Consider the following 7,500-nt stretch of genomic DNA (forward strand, 5'->3'; position numbering starts at 1 on the left):
TTTTTTTTCATTCCCATTTGCCCGAAGAGGGACTCTTCCAAGTCTGTTTGGTACTTATAGGGCTCCAGAGCCCACCTTTCCCCATTTTTTACCACAAATGAAGCTTCATATCAAGAATTCCCTACTGCTACTACCTCAGCGGTCACTGAGGTGCCCCGAGGTCGCAGCAGGGCCTACCGGAACTGCATCGCAATTGGACCCTATTCATTTCTATCTATAAATCGCTCTTTTGACTCTCTCACGTTTATCCCCCTGTTACCTATGGCTTTCTTCAATCCCTCCTAGGGCTTTCTTCACTTTTATTCTCCACAACTCCAATCCATAAATAATATACATCACAGTTGGCATAATTACTTTCTCCTTCAAAATTCCCTTTACATTTATTCCCAACCCCCCTATTTTTTAACATTCCCGTCACTGACCACACAACTTTGTATCATCCATTCACTCTCTCACGTACATCTGCTCCACCCACCATTTGTAGCAACAACAGAACCCAAGAACTTCAACTGATTTATTTACTTAAGTAACTCTCCATTCAACATTACATTCAAACTAACACCACCCTCCTTCCTCGTGCATCTCATAACCTTACTCTTGCACTCTTAACTTTCAACTTCCTTCTCTCACATACCCCTCTAAACTCTATAACTCACCAACTCAACTTCTGCTAAGAGTCTGAAACCAATAGATTATCATACACAAATTGCAACGGATTCACCTCTCACTCATCATCCCTCTCATCTCTCAGTTTTAAATCATCGACCAAACACTTGAGCATTCACTCTTCTCACAACTCCGTCAACAAAAATATTTAACAGCCATGGCCACATCATACATCCCTAATTCAGCGCCACTCTCACTGGAAACCGCTCAGTCATTTCATTCCTCATACTAACGCATGCTTTAGCAACAACCTTCCACCAATTCCATGAATCCACATCACATTCCACATTTCTCCCCCAAGAACTCTATCATAATTGTAGTAAACTCTTCCATTTGCCGCTCTTACCCAGGTATACTTATTTATATTACTCTTCTTGAAAATACTATTACTTATCACCAGCTCTTGTTCAACGCATTCGTAGCAGTCTCTTACTACTTTCACTTCTACCTGGTACACCATAGTTCCTAATGACACCTTCTACCTCTCTAACACCCACTCTGGAATTTAAGTCACCCATCACAACTACAAAATTTGATCTACTCAGTCCTTCCACACACCCAGTTATATCATTCCATAGATAATTTTGCTCTTTTTTTCCTTTTCTCTTAACTTGGCCAATACACACTAACAAAAGCCCAATATTCCCAATCTAAGTGACACCTCCTTCCATTCCACTACTTTACCTCTCATCCATTCCTTCAGGAATAAAAACCCCATCCTCTCGTGCCCTTCCCCATTCTTTTCCCGACAATCTACCCATCACTTAACTATTACTTCCCCTTCCACTTTTATTTGTCTCACACAAGGCTAGGCTGATAAATACATCAGTCTGTCCCAAAAACATATTTCCAATCACGCATCTTTCACTATCTATAGTACTTCATTCTCATATATTCAGACAACCCATAAGTAGAGTGTTGGGAGCAGTCACTATCCCCAACTTCTCTTCTTTGATATCTCTCTGGAAATAGATATATAGGTTAGTTGATTCTCAGTCCCCTAATCTTGTCATTTATATTTGTTTCTTAGGGCATGCAGGGATAGGTTTGCACTATTCTAATTGTTGTTATGATGGTTTGGTAGTTTGAAGTATTTATTAAGCAAGCCCTGCATACCAAGTTAACCTTACATAATCATAATCAACCTACATATTTCAGACTTATTCTCCGGCAAAAGAAACATGTAATGAAGTCTGGGATCATGGGATCATGAAACCAAGGAGAGAAGGCGACTCCTTCTAAGTATGCAGATTTAATAAAGCGTCTTTTTTTCTCTCTTTTTCTTCCTGTCAGGAGAGACACCTGCAGCTATGCAGCGGGCGGCTGCTCCTCCACTCGACAGCGCTTTCACCTTAGGGCTGGCGTCTGTGTTCATAGTTCTCAACGGCCTATGATTAGGTCTATTCTCTCCTGTGACTGTTTGTCAATATTAGTATGCATAATAACTGTTGGTGAACGGGTGTTTGTGAGGTATTCTTGTCTGTGTACATAATGTTTGAGAGTGATGGTCAGGTATAAATATGCGTGCGTATATGGTTTTGTGCGTTTATTTGTGTATTGGGGTGCTTGAATGTATATAGATTCTGTAAATAATAATATGCTTTTAAGATTAACTATTTGGTTGTACATAATGCTTACGAGAGTATTGGTGTTGGTGAGGTGTACCTCTATGTCCGCATGATGTTTGTGGGTGTGGAAACTAATGATGTTCATCTCTAATTGTACATAGTGAGTGTAATTGAGAGGATGTTGGTGGGTTCATCTGAATATGTCAAAAATGTTTGTATGGAAAAAGTGTTGGTGAGGTTTATGTAGGTTTATGTTTGTAAATAATTATGAAAATATGAGAGTGATAATGATGCTTATCTATGTTTGTGAGTAAAGTATAATACACTTGCAAATGATTGTTTGCGTTCAAAATATAATCATTCTTATAAATGACTTACATAAGGTAATGTATGTAAGTGCTGCTGTCATGAGTTTTCTGTTTATGACCTCATTAAAATGGAAAAAAAAAATTTATGATATCAAAAAGATGCTATTGGATAGTACGTATAATGAGATTGTATAGCTAACCAAGGTATGTCTTTTATATATGGGTAAGGGAAAATTTTCTTAAGTTTATTCATCAGATGTACTTATATCTCGAGAGGATTTGGCATATGAGACTCTAGTGAGGAGGATATAATAAAACGAAACATCAAATCAAGATAGAATAAGAAAACTTTAGCTAATTTTCCAAATATGCATCTACAATTACAACAATTTGTATCGATACATATCCATAGATATCAAACGTGCAAAAAGAATTTTCTAATTGAGAAAGGCTAAGTGTGTGAAACTTGGGCTAATTTTGCAGATATATAATTACAAACAAATTATGTCTAACTGCACATTCTTGAATATCAACACATACACAATATAGGATATCCATTTCTATTTATCAGTAAAAGGATTAATGAGGCAATAAGCGATGTCATTTTTCCCATCAACCGCCTATGTTATGGAAGTGACCTATTTGGGGGGTGGAGGGAATATTCAAAGAGGACATATCTCTGCCATATTCAGTATCCAGTTCTAGTGTATCTTTTGGAGTTACATCCATCTTTAAAACAAGCCAAGTCTTCCTCTGCATATAAACTTTCTGTGCACTAAATCTTATTCGACTAACAAAAATCCTTTTGAAGAGCCTTGTTAATAGAAAAATAACCATGGAACAGTTTCGTAGGTTTCTTTATGTATACTGATATATATGATAAATAATATAATTTAGCCACCTCTTCCAAATAAATTATGAAATCTGTCAAAATCGTTTTGAGGACACACACACACACAAAAAAAAAAAAATAAATAAATAAATAAAAGACTGACATGTAGCCAAATCATTCTTCACCGCTATAACTTTCCTTATGGTTTATTTCCTAATTCCCTTTCCTAACTGAGCTATTCTCCCCTGTTGGAGTCCTTGGGTTTATAGCAACATGGATTTTCAACTAGGGTTGTAGCTTAGCAAGTGATAATAATAATAATAATAATAATAATAATAATAATAATAATAATAATAATAATAATAATAATAATAATAATTTCTTCTCAATATTCATAAAATTATGTGGAAAGGGGAATATTGTTCTACCTTTCATCTGTTTTTTCTTTTTGTCGTCAAGAACAAATTCTTCCTTTTTTCCCTCCGAAGCAGACAGCTGCTTCGGTTTTGCTCTCAAAATGTGAGTGTGACGAAGTAACAGAATTTATCAGCAAGTGTGTAAATGGGTGTAGTTTCAGCTATTTTTTTTTCTTACAGAGAATGGGTCGTTGATAAATGTTTTACGATGGTATGTTTATGTGATGAAACTTGAATTTTTGCGTTTTTCTATAAAACAGATATTTTGAAAATAGGGTGAACATTGAGGTTCATAACCCAATTGACTTCTATCTCTTAGTAAATATGAATGTAAATATTGTTCATATGAAAACGTGTATATTTGAATTTCTTTGATGAAGGACGTTTAAACTGGAATGAGGATTCTTTCCTTTTGGAATCAGTCTGCAAAGTGATTGAAGAAAGAAAGTTTTGTTGTATGAATTAATGGTGGTGGGTTTAATGAGCTGATCATGGGTGCTTTGTACTCCTAGAGATTTCAACCGTCTCATTTATAGGAAGGAATTAAAAAAAATGGACCTTCTGAAATGTATCATTTAGTGATGAAATGCTGACATTTGACGAATAAAACAACATATATTTCAGAAATGTCATAAACTGGAGTGACTCTGCTTTTATCTTTTAATATGAAGGCAAGTGGTGAAGGCCATTGGTGAACGAAATCTTATTGTTGGAAGAATATCAATAAAAAAAGATCTGAAACACAGCAATCCTTGTTTTATCTTATGATTAAAGGCAAGAGCACCATCTGTAAATGAATCGTTGTTCTTAGATTTGAAATATGTCAAGGATAATCATGATGTTGCTAATGAATATAAACAACATTGTTTCCAATATGTATTTTCATTGAGTGATCGGACAGGATGTATATGATTTTTTTTTCCTTTATATAAAGGACTTCTTGCGGACTATGAGTGTACAACAAATATTAGATAGAAAGCGTCTCATTCCATCGCTGTAAACTAATTGTAACATTCAAGAGGGAATGAACAGTTCCTTTGTTCTATTTGTACATAATTACTTCACATTGTTTCTAAATAGAATTTATATTCATACTACAGTAATGTCTTGCCCTTCGACTCCGCTTCTGTCCGACATCATATTGTCTTTTTTCTTCTAACATTTCATTGCCTCGACCGGTTGTAGTGGTGACGAAAAGGTGAAACTGAGGACTCCTCCAAACGTGATTGAGTTTTAAAGTGTCAGTGTTGAAAGGAGAAACATAAACAGAACTGCCCAAAGACGGAAATTCAGTTGAAGAGCTCATATACGTAAACAGTTCACAGTCTGTTTAATATTATTCTGGTTACAGACACTTTTGTGTGGGATGTTTGAGTAAAGGGGATGATTAATCAGTCCTTAATTCAATACTATATATTACAGCTTTGTTTCATCGTCTTTTATTTCATAGGTAAGTGTCTACTATTACTATGGGTACGATGTTCATGTGACTATTTATAATAATAAAACTTTGTCCAAAACACTCGTTTTATTTCCAATTTTATCTTAACTCAAACATAGCGTTGAATAATGACAAAATATTTTCAAAATTCTCCTTGATATTCTCATTTGATGCTCTATTATAAAGAAGACTTCCACAAACTCAAATTTTATTTTCCTCCACAAATTAGAATAAATTTCATCGAAATTTCAAAGGGTAATTCGTCTCTCGAATAAACATTCAGACATAAAAATTAAATCATATAAATGTATTGATTAATTTTCCGTTTCATCAAATAGCCTTACAAATATGATCAAGACAATATCGAGCAAAATGCCTTGTATTCATTGGAAGTTGAAATAACAAACTATAAATAAGCTATGATGTACGTGCCATATCATATTGCGTAAAATATTTATGTGATATTTTCTACCATTACACACATATTCACCCACACACACACACACACACACACGCACAAACACACGCACACACACACACACACATATATATATATATATATATATATATATATATATATATATATATATATATATATATATATATATATATATATGAGAGGATTCTTAAGCTAGAACCTTTGAAAATATCTATGCATGGAGAACAGTAATCCTAAAACTAAATAAAGATAGTGAAAAATATTCGATTAACAAAGGAATTTGTGACGGGCCGAGAGAGGGTAGTGAACTCAAAGGCCGGATGCAATCAACTGAGTTGTTTATTAAGGAACACTCTCCTTTATATACAAAACCTCGAGGGAACAGGACATAACATGTTCGAGAGACAGACAATGTTACAGAGCAAAACCGGAGACATGATCATTCAGGTTCTTTTTAGTGCGAGGGAAGAGCGCAGATACAAGCATAATATATACAAAATAATTATGTACAATTGTGTGACACACAGTTGGTACATGTCTCCCCCCCTAAAAATTACATACTGTACATGTTAAATAGGGCGCCCTGATCTAGAGAGGCGAACTGTAGGCGGGTCATCTGGCAGAAGATAAGCAGGTTTTAGACGATCAATGGAGACCCAGTCTTCTTTGCCACGAATGTTTAGTAGGAATGCTTTCGGACTGCGTCGGATCACAAGGAAAGGGCCCGTGTAAGGGGGCATTAGTGGTGGCTTGCTAGTGTCGTTGCGCAGGAAGACGTGCGTTGCAGAGGGCAAGTCCGTTGGTATGTGATGCTTCGCTGGGGGCTTGTAAGTCTGGCAACACGGAATAAATTTTCCCACGACGTGACGTATGCGCTGGAAATCGTAGGAGGAGGTTGTAGAAGGAAAAAATTCGGCAGGGACGACCAACGGGTCGCCATACACCATTTCAGCTGCCGAGACGTCGAGGGCGTCTTTAGGAGTGGTCCTTAGTCCCAGGAGGACCCAGGGAAGCTGAGTAAACCAGTTGCAAAACTTGCAGCGGGACATCAAAGCTGCTTTGAGGGTGCGATGAAAACGTTCAACCATTCCATTGGCAGCGGGGTTGTAGGCAGTTGTCTGATGCAGTGTGATGCCCAGGAGATTCGCTAATGACATCCACAATTGAGAGGTGAAAGTGGTTCCCCTGTCAGAAGTAATATGCTCAGGGATACCGAATCTTGAAATCCATCCAGAGAGTAAGGCAGATGTACATGAGGCGGACGTTGCAGTTTCCATGGGAATGGCTTCAGGCCAACGAGTGGAGCGGTCGATGACGGTAAACAGGTAAGGATGTCCTTATGATGTGGATAGGGGGCCTACAACGTCGACGTGAATGTGTGCGAAACGACTCTGAGGTTGAGGAAAGGTGCCCACTCTGAATCCGTGTGTCGGTGTACTTCGGAAGTTTGGCAAGAAGTACAGGCGCGGACCCAATCCTTAGCATCCTTAGAAATGCCGTGCCAAATGAACTTTGCCTTCAGCAGCTGTGCAGTAGAACGGCACGAGGGATGTGAAAGGCCGTGAATGAAATCAAACACCTGTCGGCGCATGGGAGCAGGAATCCAAGGTCGCGGTCTACCAGTACTGATGTCTCAGAGGAGGGTGGTGTTGGAGTCTTCGAGGGGAAAGTCTTCCCAACGGAGGGACGTGCAGGATGTCCTACAAGCTTGATACTCTGGATCCTGTCGTTGGGCTTCAGCCAGGGCGTTGTAATCCAATCCCAGTTGAACGGCCGCCAACGTGTTTCTTGACAAGGCATCGGCAACAGGATTCATTTTCCCAGGGACGT

At 37.8% G+C, this 7,500-nt stretch overlaps 1 pseudogene; it reads left to right on the forward strand.

The window, feature by feature from the left end:
• Window positions 1-2,060, forward strand: part of LOC137659768 (uncharacterized) — a 58,120-nt pseudogene extending 56,060 nt beyond the window's left edge.
• The last annotated feature ends 5,440 nt before the right edge of the window (window positions 2,061-7,500 follow it).

The sequence above is a fragment of the Palaemon carinicauda genome, chromosome 20 (genome assembly GCF_036898095.1).
Source record: "Palaemon carinicauda isolate YSFRI2023 chromosome 20, ASM3689809v2, whole genome shotgun sequence".
NCBI classification, from domain to species: Eukaryota; Metazoa; Arthropoda; class Malacostraca; order Decapoda; family Palaemonidae; genus Palaemon; species Palaemon carinicauda.